Here is an 18223-nt window from a genome sequence, read left to right as displayed (position 1 = left end):
AATTTCATTTGCATGAAAACAATTCTGGATGGCTAGAGCAAGAGATAGCCACCTTATATGGAACCACCAGAAGATTTTAAATACAGGGAAAGAAATAATTACATTTTTACTTTGTAAAGATTGCTCTAACTTTAGTAATTCCAAGAGGAAGGGCAATTTCCATAATTGTATGAGAAATAATGATGCCTAAACACAGGTAGAAATGGTACCAGTAAGATTAAAGTTCTTATTTAAACAGCAGTGATTTAGTGCTTTGCAGTTAGTTTTCCTTTCCAAATCACAATAATCAGCACAACTTGTGTGTTTATCAATCTGGGGAGATGGGAAGTGGACCAAGAATTTTATGCATAATTGCAATCTTAAGCAAAGACAGGGAAGATATTAATCAACTTGCCAACTTTTCTCATAATCTAATTTCTTTATTTTAAAGTGTAGTCTTAATCTCCTATAGGTTTTAAGTAATGCTGATTCAGCACTGACTTACCATGTAAGTGATTAATAATTTACAAGTTTCTTTTTTTTATTGTGAAAATACCGTACAGAGGGATTACAATTACATGGGCAAGGTAATGAGTGCATTTCTTATCAAGCATTGCTGCCTCCTCCTTTGTTTCCCCTACCCCCCTCACCCCCCACTCCTTAGGACATAAAATATCAAATACAAAAATCAAACGATAAATCCTTAATATGTTTGTACCAATCCAACATGTTTTAGTAGAAAATCACGTACTGTGCATTCTACAGAACAAAAGTACTTTATTTGAAATTTAAAAAAACAAAGCAAAAAAACAGATGAAGCCTAGGGATGTGTTAAGATGCTTGCAGATGACGTCAACTGCTGGAAATAATGTAGTCGTGAAACTTAAGAAAGACCAAATACAATTATATATTGAAATAAAAATATTTAACCTAAGTAAATTATCAAATTTGCTATTACTGTAATTTAAAAAATTAACTGAGTGATGTAATTATTATTGATATAATTTGAGATTACAAATTTGTTTTCTTTTCTGATGTTTAAATCTATTCTACATTAAAATGGACTTTGCTTTAAAATGGTGTTGGTTTAAAAATGGACCTCAAATCAACACATCAGAATGAAAAGATAAAGTTGAGAAAAAGAGAATAGAGGTGGAAAAGCAGGAAGGGGAGAGCAAAGAAAGGGGTGATTTCTTCAGTGTAAACCAAAAAATATTTACTGTATCTACTTTGTCCCGGGATACCTGGCTTGGACTGGCAAGAGACGCTAATAGATCTTCATTGTTTCCAGCTTAACAAGCAATGCTTGGACACGCCCCTCAGGGTCACAGAACCAGACTTGATCTGAATAATAGCATACCTACCAGTATTTTCAAAAGATGAAACACAAAAAGAACACCAACTTCCTTGTAGAATTTTGCAGGTAGATCCTGTCAATCCTTCCTTTGCATTCACCTAGCCAAAGCTAGAAATCTTAAATATTTTGAGGCCAAAACTACAATGCACTAGATTTACATAGAGCGTTGTCATTTCTAAGTACCTTATAGTCACGTGCACTAATCAGATTAGTTCCCAATGAATTTTTATAATGAGTGTTGTCAATGTTTTATCTGTAAATAAGTCTCAGAAACAGTAAACAGTACCCCAGTAGTTCCCAAAATTGGCTTCTTATAGAGATCTGAGAGTTTCAAAAACACTGACACCTGTGTCACAATCATACTGATTGACATTTTACTGGTTTGGAGGTGGCTTGAGTTTTGGAATTTGTCAATATGATTCTACTATATAGACAAATTTGTGAAATACTACACAAGATCTAAATCATCTAAATGATAATTAACAAACTTAAAGCTTAAGTGTTTCAATGTCAAGATAATACTCAGTGAATCATATTTGACATGCTGTGCTCGTCTAATACTGAGTTACACAATAGAACAGTGTTTTCTAGTTCTTTTGGCCATTAGAATTACCAGCATTAGTTGGACCCTCCACAAAGTTTCCTGAATTAGAAGGTCCTTGAAAAATGTGACTATTTCACAAGCATTTACCTGATTCCTTAGGATAAAATAAGTTTGGAAAATCTTATCAGAAAGATTATCAAAACACGCCAGGCACTGGTGACTCAGGCCTATAATCCTAGCTACTCAAGAGGCTGAGATCCAAGGATCTCGGTTCGAAGCCAGCCCTGGCAAGGAAAGTACATGAGATTCTTATCTCCAATTAACCAGCAGAAAACCGGAAGTGGCATTGTGGCTCAAGTGGTAGAGCACTTGCCTTGAGCTAAAGAGATGAGGGATAGTGACCAGGCCCAGAGTTCAATCCCCATGACCAACAACAACAACAAAATAATTATCAAACCATAACACTAATATGTTTCCGAATATGGAAGTTTTATATAAGAAAACATGAAGAATTGATAAAGAGACTTTACCAAAACAAGATCAAGAAAACTATCTTCAAAAGATCTAGCTGTATGCAAAATCCACTCATTTGTTAATTCAACAAAATTTTTATTAAGCAGAAAAGATGTTATCCAATGCACTGTCACAGACATACTAGAGGGCACACAGGATGAATAAGACAAAGTGCTTACCCTAACGTATCCAAATGCATACAAACATCTCATTGGAAAATGCCAAGTGTTTGAGCTGGGCCTGGGTTTCCCATCCAATAGTCTTTGTTTTCCTAGTTGAGAAAGTTTTGGCTTCAGCAAGCATTCATTGAAAGCACAAATAAGGAGCTGGGAGAATTTTTTTATTTTTATTTTTAATTCAAGTATCATGGGAGGTGGTGGTAAGGAGAGATGGAAGTTTCTGGCAGACTCCAAACTAGGAATTGAACAACACTTCCAGTGAAAAGTTTGGTTTGGGCAACTGGAGGCTGTACTCATTCTTGGGTGAATGTGGGAATGGTGAATAGGAACGGACAAGCAGAAACCTGTGCTGCAGAATGAATAAGGCAATTAGAACCGATAAAAGTCTGGAATTTCTTGATTAGGCAATTGATTTTGATGTAAGCTTTAGAAAATTTTGCAGATGGAACTGAAGCCAATCAAAATATTATGCAGCTATCTTCATAGTTGAGTAAGTCTAAGACATAGACTCTATCTTCTATTATTTTTCATGTTATTCCCCATTCTAGCCATGATTCACTGTGCGCGCTTGCGCGCGCGCACGCGCGCACACACACACATGCCTATCTACACACTTAATTCTTACCATAAAGTAGATTGAAAAAGTAAGTTTTACAAGTAATTTTGTGATAATCTACACTAATTAAATATTGATTGAAATACATAATCCTAAATGGAAAGAATTTTATATTCCAGGCAAGACATAGTCAAAATGGAAATAAATTGGGAAAAATAAACATAATTGTTGAGACACATTATAAAAACAACTGTAATTTCTTGTAGTGAATCATAAACTTACAATGAGCCAGAACTTAACAATTGAGTACATGAGGTAAACTACTAGGAAGGAATTCAAAATAATTCTGAGGTTTTTAAGCTTGCCAAGATAATAACCCAGAGCTTTGGGGAGGAAAATATTGCTCAGTCATATCAGGTTTGAGATAATATATGTCTATTGAGTGAACAAATAAGTTCTCTATGTAATGATGTCTGGAATCCAATTCTGACAATGTCAGACCCCACAGAGGTGATGAGCTTTCAAAATTCACTTCTGTCTATCTTGTCCAGGCTTTTGGTATACCAGATCAAGAACTCATCAAAAAATAAATATGAAATATGAGGAAACATAAGAAGAGCTTGAGCTAGTGGAATGGTCTCCCATTGGAGAATATCTAAGGTTTCCCTAAGTCATGTTCATTTTAATGATAACATCAGGGGAGAAGAATGTCCTAGATTTTTAGTACTTGCACTAGGCTAATCATAAAATTTAATTTTGGAGACCATATAAAACAGTCTTTCTTCATATGTGAATTCACCTATTTTTTTTCTGGTGTCAAAACTCAAAGCATTGTTTTGACTAATTATATAACATCAGATGTACACTGTAAAAAGGAAAAAAAGCTAAACATTACCAAAGATGATAAGTGAAAATACAACTTTCCTCCTCCTTCCAAACTCTGCCCCAAAGGGGATTGCTCTTTACAAACAGCTTCAGTTAACAGTTTAGTGAGAATCATTACAAGACTTGATGTTACTTGTAAAATATTTGCATAAGCAGAATCATGATTTATATGGTGTTGTGTACACTGCTATTTTCACTTTTAAAAAAGGAACATATTGACCTCACTTTTTCAAAAATCACTATGTTAATGTATCTATATGTACATGTACCATAATTTAGCTAATCCTTCCTTTAGATTTTTGTTGTTGTTGTTGTTGTTGGTCATGGGCCTGCAACTCTGGGCCTGAGCGCTGTCCCTTAGCAATTCAGTTCAAGGCTAGCACTCTACCACTTGAGATACACAGCCACTTCCAGTTTTCTGGTGGTTTATTGGAGATAAGAGTTTCACGGACTTTCCTGCCCGGGCTGGCTTTGAACCGCGATCCTCAGATCTCAGCCTCCTGAGTAGCTGGGATTACAGGCACAGGCATGAGCCACCAGTGCGCGGCTTAATCCTTCCTTTAGATGGACAATTTATTATTTTAAAGTTTTTGGTGTTTTAAACAATGCTGTTATTCTAATCTCAGTATGATCACCATTAGCATTTTGTAACACTGATAGAGTGACTTCCAAAAAGGTTTGTAAGACTTTTATCCTTATGCTCAGTTTATGTGTAAAATATGATGTCTCCTATCCTCATCTGCTCCAGCATTATGTCTTTCATGTTTGCCCATATAAGTTTTTCAAAATGTCTTCACATTGAATAATGATGATTTAATATTTGCAATATCAACTGTGCTTTTACGAATTGCCTGTTCCTGACCTTTTCAAGTGGAGTGTTTATAAGGCTGCTGTAAAAAAGATTTCTAGAGCCTCTCCCACAAAATAGTAGTAATGCATATAAAATACATTGATTAAGAAAATGAATAATGCAAATTTATTAATATAGGGAATTTTACTTCTCATCAAAATGGAATAACAAGAAGTAGATTTATGCTCTCATCTGAAATAATTAAAATAGATCCAAAGTCATTCAGATCATTGGCCATTATATAAAGAAGAGATTCTTGGAGACAGATAAGACAAACATTATGACTTTTCCTAATTGCCACCTGGCAAAAACTTCCAGTATAGGTTAGAAGGAAGAGGACAGAGACAGAGCAGGGCAGTCTCTCTAAGTGGAAGATGTGGAGATGGGCATGTGGTGTAGCCAACCTACAAAGTAACAGAGAAGAGAAATTGTCGGAGAGAGCACTCCCGAGGTCTGCAGACTTCCCCCTCAAGTATTCAGTTGAGTATTAATTAGCTCATGCATATGAGATGCGCTAGGATAAAGGCTATTCTTATAATGCCATCCAAAAATATAGTGGTTTCAGTAATATTCAGCTTTATTCTGTCCTACCCTACTTAATGTCTCTGTAACAAAATATACTAGATAATAAATGTGTATGGAGGAAAGGTTTATTGTGGTCAGTTCACTGTGTTGGGTGGGGGTCTGTAGTGAGGCAAAACATCATGATGGGGAGATTGTGATGGAAAATAGTTGCTTACCTCATGGTGGTCAGGAAGTAAAGAGAGAGAGGGCAAGAACCCCAATACTCCCTTCAAGGACACATTGCCAATTATTAAACTTACTTTGCCCAGGCTACACCTCCTAAAGTTCTACTACTTTCAATAATGCCACAGGCCAGTGACAATGGACTTCAAGGAACATTTGAGATCCAGACTCTAACAACTTCCTTCTCACAAAATAATCTAGTCAGGAAGATCAGAGCAGAATGGCAGTTTAGGAGATCAGAGATCCTTGCTATTCCCAATGCGTTGCCTCCATGCTCAAAGGTGAGCCACCCAATGGAAAAGAGAGAAGGAAGAGATTCACATGTGCTATTTTTAAGGGTATGACCCAAAAGTTATAGTTGTGTCTTCCCATCACATTCTGTTGGCTAAAACTAGGTCACACCTTGCAGCAACAAAAACACAGTTTTAAACTGGGAAATTATATACTCAGTAAAAACTTATGCTATGCTAAGAGTTAATATTGGGGAAATCATTGTCTCTGTCAAAGCAAGTTTATGGCTGAACTACAACTAAATGAAAAAAAATGAATTGGATTAAGAGGAAATGAAGCCGTAGTCCTAATCCAGCCTCTGGCTCCACTCCACGTTTGGCTCATGCTTACCTGTGCTACATTTGTCTACATCCTAGATCTTTACCTATTCCTGTATATAGAGAAAAGTGATCCCAAGGGCCTAGAACTTCCACCCTAATCTTTCAGTGAAGCACTCCTTCACTAGGTGATATTAATCTTCAAGAGATTATGAGCATTCTCTTTTTCAAGACCAGAGTATAGCTGTGAACTCTAGACTAAGGTCTTCCCAACCTTGGCATAGTTCCTAATCAGAAGCAGAATTACACTTCATGGTACATAACAGATAAAATTCTCCACCTATAGCTCCTAAGATGTACCATTTCAATACACCACCAGTGTTGTCTTGGAGAAATTCCAGTGGCTAAATGCTGAGCATGGGTGACTCACACCTGTAATCTGAGGTTTGAAGCCAGCCAGGGCAGGAAAGTCTATAAGACTCTTATCTCCAATTCACCAAAAGCCACCAGTGGAGGTGTGGCCTTGAGAAAAAAAAAATGCTCAGGGACAGGTCCCAGGACAGGTCCCAGGCCCTAAGTTTAAGCCTGACACTCACACAAGAAAAGGCAGGGAGGGGAGAGGGGGGGAAGGGAAAGGAAAGGAAATTTCATTGGCTGACACTGGACATAGAGGGGTAGAGAACTGAATTATTTCATGGAGAAGTCGAAAATGATGTGACAATGAACATAATTACCTTTTCCTGAGGGTAAATAAAACTCTTCTTTCCATGATAGCCTTAATTTTAAAGAGAAATGAAGTTAATTTTAATTAACTGAAGTGATGCTACTAATTAAACATTTGCTCTATTTTCATATGCACAAACCAATGTGTTTAAAGATATCAGCAGCTCAACAGAGGGTACAATGAAAGCTTTGTTTTGCTACATGGAGAACATAAATATTACAGAAATTAAACCCAAATTGGTCATGAAAGTTAATCCATGTTCCTGAGTATATCCAATTCTTCTTAAAATATTGCACAATTCAGGAATAAATATCCAATTTGTGTAATAAAATATATTTAATCTTTCCTTAAATCTCTAACACTAACAAAAGCCAGATAATAATTTCAACCCTAATTTTTAAACAACATGTTTTCCAAAGCTCTTTCTTATATATACTTTTTTTTTTGTCAGTTGTGGGGCTTGAACTCTGTGCCTGGGTGCTGTCCCTGAACTCTTCAGCTCAAGGTGAATGTGCTACCATCTGAGCAATAACACCACTTCCCAAAGCTCATTCTTATAGATTATCTATTTTTAATCTCCCAGAAACTGTGATGGAAATGTAATTTGTTTCTTATTATTTGATATTCGCAGAGATCCGTATGAGTGACTGTTATTAAACACATTAATAATAACCATGGCTTAAACTCTATCTTAACATCCCCTGCTATGAGCCAGGCACAATGAGTGCATACAATGTTGCCAAAGATGAGTCAGGAAATAAAAGGACTTCACAGTTATAGGAGACTATAAATATCTGTCTGGATGAATCCTAGAACATTCATTTGCCTTATGTGCCCATTTGCCAAGAGAAAGAAGAACATTCTGCCTCATTTGCTCATATTGGTTGAGAGCATAAGGAGCATTTAAAATATTAAAGATATATATCAATAATTCACTAAAGTTGATTATATATTATATGTTAATAAGTACACTTATATACATGTATATATATATACATATATATGACCATTGATTTTATAATCAGAGATGGACTATGAATTCTCACTTGAACCAAATAAATCCACATTCCTGTGTATTAAAAATATGACAATGTTCCAGCCACAAGAGTTAAAGTATATTGTTAATCTACTTCCCTCTAGATGACCTAATGGCCAGAAAAACATAGTAATTTAGTAAACATTAAAGGGCTTTAGAAATACCTAAAGGTATCTGTAAGTATCCTGAAAACCTAATTTACTTTATAAAAACTAGTTTTCTTCAAGTAAATTGCTCACTCAAAGTAATTATTAATTTAAAAATGTTTCATAAATCTGTGTTCTTTTTAAGAATTAAGTTGGAAATTTGAAGTGTGGTGCCAGAATCCTAACTTTTTGGTTTTTATTGGAGGTTAGGAATGAGGGTGAAAAATAGCTTTCATTTTACTTCTGATGATGTCCTCCATTAGTATTGCTTCCCAGAGCAAAATGTCATTTTACTGTCCTTATGTTAAATCCAGTTCCATAAACTTATTATCTATGTTCTTATCTACAGGGACTGTTTGCTTATTCTTCCATTAAAATAATGCTGACATGGTATAAGATTAGAACATATCTGCAAAATACGTGTGCAGCATTAACTTCCTATCCTACCATCAAGAGATATCCAATGAATGGGCCTGAGAATGTTCTCTCTCCCACAAACTGGCTTTCTGTCCTGTTTCCTCATATTTAGCTTCTTAGGGCCAATAGAATTGGTTTGGATAGCATTAAGAAATCTGAGATAAATTTACATGCTTGATCTTAATGTTGTTGTTCCCTGGAACTGTTCCTGTTACAAGTATTGATGTACAGTATGTGTTAAAGAAATGAACACTATTTTTGCTTCTTTTTATACAGCTATGAGATGTATCTAATATAACTTATGATTCACAATAAATCATAAAATGCATGATTCAGTACTTTTCAATATATGCTCAGGTACGTGAAAGCATTATTACTATCAATTTTAGAATATCTCCATCATGCAAAAACAAACCACTCCCTTCAGCACACTACATATTCCCCATCTCTCTCTAACCCTCAAGGATCATAATACTCTTTTTATCTGTATAATATTTTCTTCTCTGGACTCCAGATAAAGGGAGTACTATGATATAGAGCTTTTGATAACTGGCTTGTTCCATGCAACATAATATTTTCAAGGTTTGTCTAAGTTGTAGTATGTATCAATACTTTGTTTTCTTTTGAGGCCAAACAATGATCCATAATGTGAATATACTTCATTTGTCCATTGATGCACTTTTGCAAAATTCAGCTATTTCGAATATTTTGTTATAGATACTCATATGTATTTGGGGGGGGTCATATGTTTTCATTTCTCTTGAGTATCCATCTGGGAATGGAACTGCTGAGTCACATGGCAATTATATAAAATGGTTTGAGGAACTGCCAAACTGATTTCTGAATTGGCTGCACCATGTCCATTGCCTCCAGCAGTGTATACGAAGGTTTTTATTTCTCCACATTTCCATCTTCATTTACCTTTAAACATATTCTGCTGAAGATGTAGAAGGAGAGAAGGAGATGACATAAAAGACATGACTCCAGCCTTACATTGCCTAACTTTCTATTTCTTTTAGGTGACAGAAAATAAAACTTTTTCACCTAATTCACTGTAATCTGTTAATGGTAACCTAGCAGCATTCTTAATGCATACCATCTCAGAAGCATTTTAAATCTGTAAGGAGGTTCTCTTTGTCCTTCTGTTGCACTCTGAAAATTGTACTTATTCCCTAATTTCAAATCCCATCATTCAATAACCATTCTCTTTAGGAATTGGTTCAAATTCTCACTAGCACCTTGTGCATGCTCTGCAAGGTGAAAACAACTTGAAATCCTCAAAAGAATGGAAGTGCTAGAGATAGGGCAACTTTATTTTTATTGTGTGTGTGTGTGTGTGTGTGTGTGTGTGTGTGCTGGTACTGGGACTTGAACTTAGGGCCTTTTATTCTTGCTTGGCTTTTTCACTCAATCCTGGCACTCTACCACTTGAGCCACAGCTCTACTCCTCATTTTTTGCAGGTTAATTGGACATGAGAGTTTCACAGACTTTTCAAACCCCAATCCTCAGATCTCAGACTCATGCATAGCTAGGATTACAGGTATAAGCAACCAGCACTTGGCTGAGGCATCTTTTTAAATGGGAAGGAAATGTATACACAGAGACAATGTAAGATAAGCAGACATTTACTAAGAAATTTGGTGTCCAATTGACATTTAGTACTCGTCTGGCATTTTTTATCCCCTTTAGACATTGTCTTTTAACCTCTATGATAGACCGCTGGACTCACCGCCAAGTTGTTACCTTCACTATTAGAAAGGTAAAGGACAACTGAATAGTTAGGTATTAATCAGACTTTTTTTTCAATCATTTCTCTCTAATGCTTGTGTTCAAATTATCTGCATTTTGAGAGGTTTCTTGTACACACTACTGACTTGCCATTCTACTGACTCTCTTGTAACAAACCTAAATATTTACCTCAAAACCAACCCTTGAAAACTTAAGTTTTCAAGCAACTAGCAAACCACACCTGAAAGGAAAAAGAACATTATAGTCTGGATTTTTTTTCCCAGGATATCTAGTATTTTCTCGATGCTTCAGTTAACTGACAGATACAGCCAGCCATTTATTATCTCTAACATAGGAAATAGCATTTAATTGAGATAAAACTTAACACTCTTTCAAACACCATTCTTTCTTAAGTGGTTCTTACAAGTCCCAATCAGTACTATAATGATGGTTTTTGTTATTATTGTTTTGTTTATTGTTTTTACAGTGCCAGAGAATCAAACCCAGGGCCTTAAACATTCGAGGCATGCACTCTACAACTGACCATTATAGCATGCAGTAATCTCTTTATGGCACTCTTGGTAGTATCTTCATCTGTAAAATAATTCTACCTACAATATTGGGATGTTGTGAGGATGAAATGTAAAGCACTCAAAACATGTGCCTGGTACATAGGGAAAGTCCAGCTCTTGTTCGCCCTAGCTTTCAGCTCATTTTGCGTCCTTAATAATTATGTTTCATCCCACCTTTGCTAAATTCTTTCAACCACTAACTATCAATGAACTTCGTTTGTAAATACATAACCAGCGATGGGCATTGGGATTCATTTCAGCACAGTTAATGTTGATGCTTTTTCTTCTTGTGGTCTGCAAAGTATACCATACACAAAGGCCTCATCCTTTCCCGGTGACAAAGACGTTGAAATTGTTGCACCCAAAACAGGCGTGAAAAAAGACAAAACATATGGGTGTGACAAACATGGATAAATGTACAAACACCGCTGTGCTGTTATTGCTGTTGCTTGATTGTGTTTGTTAAACAGACTTTTTTTTCATTTAATCTCAGACTTGGTTTCCAAGAACAGGCCTCTCAGACTTTCACTGGCATGGAAATCATGAAATCTCCTGCCCCTAAAAACAGCCCATTCTAAGGTGGTAGGAAGTAGCACGCACTACACCCTACCCACAGGGAATTCTGGGGCTTTTGCTTCAGCTTCCACCTGTAGCCAGATCATTGTGACGCCAATGTCATGGACACGTGGAACACCTGCGGGAAAGCAGGGGCGGAGCCATCCTAGGCTGCTGGGTCGGGCCAGGGATACCCCAGGAGATGGGGGGTCAAGGAAAGACCCCAGGGAGTTGAGAGAGAGCGAGAACTACCCCCCTCCCCCCATCCCTGATCTGCTCCAAACAAGGTGAGAGTATGGCACTCCGCTTGCCTTCTGCTCTGGGGTCCTGCTAGGAGGGGTCACCCCACCGCAGTCCCTAGAAGAGGCATGTACTGGGGGGGAGACGAGGTGGTGGCAGCTCCCAGGCCGCGGGCACAGGCGGAGAAGCGAAGGTGCCCGCTCCGCCCCGGCCGCTGCGCTGCGCTGCGCTGCGGCGCGCACGGGCTCTGCGGGCTGCGATTCCGGCTGGCAGCGGCCGCTGCAGGAAGGGCCTGCTCCTGCGCTCCCCACGCCCCTTCCCTCGCCTCCTGCTGACGCTGACGTCGGGCGAGGGACCTGGAGAGACGCTCCGACCGCGGCCCCGAGGCTCCTGTGGGGGCCGGGGCTCCGAGGTACCTGTCCTCCGGGGCCGGGGCGAGGGCGCGCCGGGCGGGCTGTGTGCTGCAGCGGGACACATCTGGCAATCGGGCCATGGGGGGGCGAGGGCGGGCCCCCAGGTTACCCTCCCCTGCCCCCTGCGGGCGGGGGTGACAGGCAGGCCGCCTTCTGGGGCACCTGATCCCGGTGGGGGGGGGAAAGCACAGCAGCCCCTTCCCCTCCCCCGCCTCTTCCCTCAGGCCTGGGAAGGTCTGGAGGATGCGCGCGCCATGAGAGCGTGCGTCAGCCCTGGGAGAGCGGGAGGGACGCGCCCGGGGCTCCGGCGCGCGCTGCGAGCACCTGCCTCCACACCCACCCCACGCTCCCGGACGCGGCGGCCCGAGGACCCCCCAAGTCCCTTGTGGGATCACTTGTTGCCGAGTTCACCTGCCGCGGCGCCCGGTGTTTTGCCTTTTCGCTTAAATCCCATTGCGAGGATTTTGGCCGGGGCGGCCGAGAGCAAATGGGTACTTTTTGATTTTCTTTCTTTTTAATGACTAATCCCTGGAGCCCCGAGGTCTGACTCGGCACCCTGCGGGTTAGATGCTCGCCAGTCTGACCAGACTGGAGCCAGAGTGCCCGAGCAGGCCAGGTTCCTGAAAACCGTCGCGCGCGCGTTTCCTTTGGGCGCTTGCTGCTGACTCCGCCTTTCCTGCCCCGCGGCTCTTGCAGCTCCTGTTTCCTCTAGAAGTGAGCATATCCTGTTATTATGCCAGCCTTTCCCCTAGCGGCTCTCGGCCTAACCTTTCCCACTATCTTTTCATTTAAAGTACCTCAAAGCCTCCCAATTGCTCTTCAGGGTCTTTAAAGCACTGCGCCCGTATGTTGGCATATGGAATTAACTGCTTGGTTGGAGAGAATGATAGTTTAGAAAACAACATACTCACTGCTTTCCTGTAGCATTAAAAATGTACCGGCACAAGAAAGTGTTTTGTCCATTATCCTGAGTGGTAGCCTTAAGTCACCGAAATCTGGGAATTGGAGAAATCTTCAGGGCCAGGGAAATACTTGTTTGAAAATGCTGTTCAGTGGAGGAAGAAAGACATGTAAAGCATTAAGGTCCTGTAAGTTTTGACTCATTGAAGATTGGTTCGTGCCCCCATATTTCAGTAAAGTCTCTCCAGAAAAAAAAAAAAAAATCACTCAAACTGATTTCTGTGGCTTGCTGGTTGAGATCTGAGATGTGAATTGTTGAGGAGTGAAGTAGCAAATGTTTATTACTTTTATCCTTGTTCCAGACTCAGTTTCTGTTGAACACACACACACACACACACACACACACACACACACATATTTTAAAATTGCTTTTAAAGCGAGTTTTCAAGCCAAAATTTTTCTTTTTGGGTTTCAGTCTTTATTTTTGAAACATTCTTTGTAGAGAATATCATTAAGGAACAAAACCGGTCTGGAATCTTTAATGGCTCAAATACCACTGTTTCATTTTAGACAAATATATTTTTTAATTGTAAGAGATGTTACTTGCTTATTTGATCTTTTCTGTGACATAGTTAAATACTTGCACTGTTATTAAAGGTGAAAGCTTAGAACCAGATACATCATGGTGCTGGCATCATGCATGCCTGTAATCCTAGCTGCTTGAGAGGCTGAGGGAGGAGGAGCTGGAGTTCCAGGACAGGTGTGAGAAAGAAAGGGCTGGGGGCATGGCTCAAGTGGTAGTGTGTTTGTCTAGATAGGAAACACCAGTTAAACTACATATTGCTGTTAATAATAGTGGAGAAACCTGAGATTAGAAAAACTGACCTTGGGTTCTCCATTCAAGGATCACTGAATGCCAACCACATGGCTGATAAATTGCCTGGTGGTTTATTTTGTAAAGCGGTTCCCTTGCTTCCATTTGGTATACTTAAATAGAAATCTCCCTGACTGCTTTCTCTAAGAATCTTTATTGTTGTGCATATCTCTCCTCAGGAAACAAGCAAATTTTATTACTCAGTAGAAAACTTCAACATTGCTGCTGTTTCAAAGTATTTGACTAAGCTACATTCCCTCCCCCCTCTCCACTTCACGCCCCCCCCCCCAGGACTAAGCAATTTTACCACAGGGAGGTAAGGCGGGGCAACTGTGACAAGACTTACTAGGGTAAACTAGGGTTTATTAGAAGGGTGGGGAAGTTTATAGGCCACCAGGGTCTGGAAAGATATTTCCTCTTTACTGGTTGCAGCTGACATCTAGAAACCTAAGAGTAACAGCATTGTGGTCAGCCCACTGGCCACTGAGTGTCCTTTCCATCTGCATTATCAGATTTGGGGAATCTGTGGTCAAGATGCAGTTCACACGTGTTAATAAAGTAGATTACCAGTTAAAGAGTCTTACTTCCACCTCCTCCACACCCACCCAGAAGCTGCTGCAGTAAAGCCTAATAGCCACAGACATTTTCTTTTCTCACATTTTTCTTGATTCCCAATCAGTTGTGTTTCATATTGGAGTCATACCTAGCACTTTGGGAAAGGTATCCAGAACACACAGCTTTTGGATCCTAACTTGATCCTAACTTGGATCAGAACCTGTTGTTTACATATCAAGTGTCTTCTGAAAGGTTCATGTGTTCATAGCTTGATCTCTAGTACAGTGTCTAGAAGATAAAGTCTTGGGTAAATGATTGAATCCTGGAGGCTCTAACAAAATAAATTGAATCCATTGAGTGATTTTTAATTTGATGATATTATTGGGAGGTGGGGCCTGCATGGAAGAAGCAGGTCACTGCAGAGTATGTCTTTGAAGGGTATATCTTGTGCCTGCCCTTCTCCTTCCGGTAGTCCAGCTTCCTGGCTGCCACGACGTAAGTAGCTGTGTTCTGCCATGCTCTCCTGCTATCATGTTCTGCCTCATCACACGCAGATGGACGCATCCATCCATAGGACAAAACCTGTGAAACCGTGAACCATATGCATCCTTCCTCCTTTGAGATAATTTTGTTAGTTCTTTAGTCACGGTGATCAAAAATGGCAAACACAGAATCCCAGCTACAATGGGTAGCAGCTAGCTGTGTGATCTTTTAGCAGATAACTTAAGAGCTCTCGAAGTTGCTATTGCCTTATTTTTAGAATTGGACTATCCAACTTATGGGGTTAGGGTAGAGTTTAGAAATCACATATATATATTTACATGTTATTTTCATGGTGAATAGGACTCAAGAATTAGCAATGGATTATTCTTGCACATGTGAATCTTATGTGTTCTCTGTATCTGAAAGGGTTGCTATTGCTTTACTTGTTATTGGGATTATATTCAATGGCTTTGAACATTTGAGATGGCTTTGCATTAGAACTAAGAGCTTGTCCTTTGAAAAAAAAATGTACTCTCAAGTTGTACAATCACAATCTATAAAGGTAGGCCATCTATGTTCCAGAACAAAGCTAAGTCTCTGTTCCTGTAGAGGTTGGTCTTCTAAGCCCTTCAGAGTGGTCTGTAAATCAGCAAGAAACTTCTCTGGTCAGCTTGTTAGAAATCCAGAATTATGGTTGATAGAATGCTAGCCAATGAGCGAAAGCAGCGGGTACCTAGTGCTAATCTCAGACCTAAATAAAATAAAAAAACAAGAAACCCCAAATTATTTCTTGCTTATCATCTCCTATTTAGACTCCAGGAATTCAAATCTAAATTAACTGCTTCAAATAATCATTTGGGGCCTGTTAAATGTGAATTATTAGCCTGGCTTCCCCTATCTCCTGTTAACTGCTAAGGGTTCTCCTCTGCTGTTTGAGAATACTGAACCAAACTACCTAGTATGGCACTCCAAATTGGTCACTAGTCTTCTTCCTTAACAAAGAACTTTGGCAAACAAATATGATCTTACTTAGTATTCATCCTCTTTGAGGTCATCTCCAATCTCTCTGGTAAAATTAAGACTACAGGCATAACTTGCCCTGGAAAATGCTTATGATGGAACTGTGTTGGAGCCACTATCAATCCTAGCTGGCTCCACTTTCACTACTCCAGAATCCAAACTTAATATGGGTTTGTGTTTTTGTTTGTCTAGTTTTGGATTACAAAATGATTTTCACAAATACCAACAAATCTCCCCAAGCGAAGATGACTATATATCACAGACCATAGTTTGAAAAGAAAGCCTTCCATCTTGGTGACTGGTATGCCAATTACTTATGATAATTGATTTTGAGCTTCATCGTAAAGTGGGGATGATGTCAACTTGGCAATGTTGAGAAGATAAGCATTGCTGTGGGTAAATGATACACTTTAGTGTCTGAGGAGTGCCAGCTCCCTGTCCAGAGGTAAGCCCAGAGAAAGGGAGAAATGATGCACTACATCATGTACCAATGATGACAATTGTCATATTCTCCCATCTCAGATGTCATCATTCATTAATCCTTTGACCAAATTAGAGAAATGAGTCTCTTTCTCAGTAGGCAACATGTATTTGTTGCATCTGTATAGCTTATAGTTACTTTTCCACAAATGCAGGAAGGAATAGAGAGGGGCACAGTGGGGAGATGAAACCCAGGGCAGAGACACTGACCATACTCAGGCAGGAAAGAGGGCTAATAAGACCCAAGAATGTTCTTAAAGGAAGTGGTATATGAGTAAAACCTTGAATCATCAGTAGGAATTCAGCAGATAAACAAGGATTGGGAATAGGAAGAGGATCAGGAGAGTATCCACATGTACTGGGGTCTAGAATACTAGTAGATGGTCTTTTTGTCTGAAACCTTCTGCAAGTGTGTTCTTTAGCAGCTGAGGACTTGTGACAATTGTGATCATCTATCAGTTGGGAGGATTGATACACTGATCGGTGTAAACATCAATCTTAATTATGTGCTGGATAGTTGTAGAATTGGAGAAAACAGAGATCTGATTTTCAAAAGGTGTTAAGGAACACTATCAGTGTCAGTGTTAGAACAGATTAGCAGAGAACACATGAAATTAAAGATTGAAAAAAAGTTAAATGTGATATAGTACTATGAAGTGGGAAACACGAAATAGTATTCCATGATGGACCACAGAATGCAGAGATAACAGGCACTATTACTTCTGATTTTAATTCTAGATTAATTCTAGATTTAAAAGTAGGAAGGCCCACTGTATCCAGGTCGTAAGAAAATTTGTATGAGGCATGACTTAAAGTACCCTAACTCCTTCCCAAGGACACACATTTCAAAATTCACCCCACCACTTACCATCACCACTATCACTCATTCCTGCCTCTATGTTCCCAGAATAGAGCAGGGATATTGATGTCTGAAACCTAATTGTATGTACAGGAAATTCATCCTCCTGTGTGATAGTTCCTGGGTTGGGAATCCTTCAACAGATAGCAACTAATTTGACAAATGTTATTCCCTCTCTTTATTGGTTGGAACTCTGACGAGTCCTTCAAATAATTGCAGGATTGATTGTGTAGAGCAGCACCATAGTGACAGGGGCTTTGGACAAACTGCACTTGAGCCTGTGATTGGGTGAGGCTTTTTATAGAAATAGTCCATTATCCAAGAGTCATGTGGAGTGGTTAAAAACCACTCAAAAGACAAAAGTAGGCTTGAGTTTACTAGGTATTGACTCAAGCTTATTTTCTCACTTTCAAAATGCAGTGATTGGACCCTTGATAGTGTTGAGAGGTAAAAGTCATGGTATCCAGTATTTCTTCCATGTAACATGCTCGATGACTGGCAAGCCACAGTGGCAGCCCTTTCTCTAGCTTCCTGCTCTATATGTACTGTGTTTCACGTGCTGTGTTTGGAACTAAGCAGAAAAACATGAGCTTTAGGGTGCTTTCCCCAAGAGGACCAACAGCTGGAAAAAGGAAATGCAGATGTAATTAGCTTATTGCAGGACAGCAATGGAAGTACATTCCATCATGGGGGTAGTTTCTGCTTCTATAGAAAGGAAAGGAATGAAGATCTCTTGAGGAGATAGCAGAGCTTTGGAGGAAGTGACAGTCGAGTTGAATCTGGAGATAAGTTGTAAGTTGACTCAGTGAATAGAGGAAGGGAAGAGCATCCCAAGTGAGAGAACTGTTGCAAAGTGATGAAATGATAGAGTGTATGTAGAGAAGCTCCATGTGACTGAAATGACGAGAAATTTCTTCTGTATGAAAAACCAGTAGTATTATCAAAGGAACCGAGACTATGGCAAGTGGGACAGAGTTTGTTTTATTTTGCCAAGAAGTTCAGGATTTTTCAGTGACAGAGAACAGTCGGATTAGATTTTCGTTTGACAGTCATCATGCAGGC

General features: G+C 39.5%; 1 protein-coding gene across 3 annotated transcripts in view; it reads left to right on the top strand.

The window, feature by feature from the left end:
• Window positions 1-11530: 11530 nt before the first annotated feature.
• Window positions 11531-18223, top strand: part of Ica1 (islet cell autoantigen 1) — a 145656-nt gene continuing 138963 nt past the window's right edge. The window contains exons 1-2 of one of the 3 annotated variants that reach the window (XM_042696084.1): window positions 11798-11989; window positions 13523-13650. The gene's annotated coding sequence lies outside the window, so the exon portion shown is untranslated. Of the gene's footprint in view, window positions 11625-11797; window positions 11990-13522; window positions 13651-18223 lie in introns of those variants that run through there. The other 2 variants (XM_042696086.1, XM_042696085.1) reach the window with 2 other exon arrangements.

Source organism: Dipodomys spectabilis, unplaced genomic scaffold (assembly GCF_019054845.1).
Source record: "Dipodomys spectabilis isolate Male_0828 unplaced genomic scaffold, ASM1905484v1 ptg000197l, whole genome shotgun sequence".
Classification (NCBI taxonomy): domain Eukaryota; kingdom Metazoa; phylum Chordata; class Mammalia; order Rodentia; family Heteromyidae; genus Dipodomys; species Dipodomys spectabilis.
Note: the sequence above shows the minus strand (reverse complement) of the source record. Positions and strands in the feature narration are given on the sequence as shown.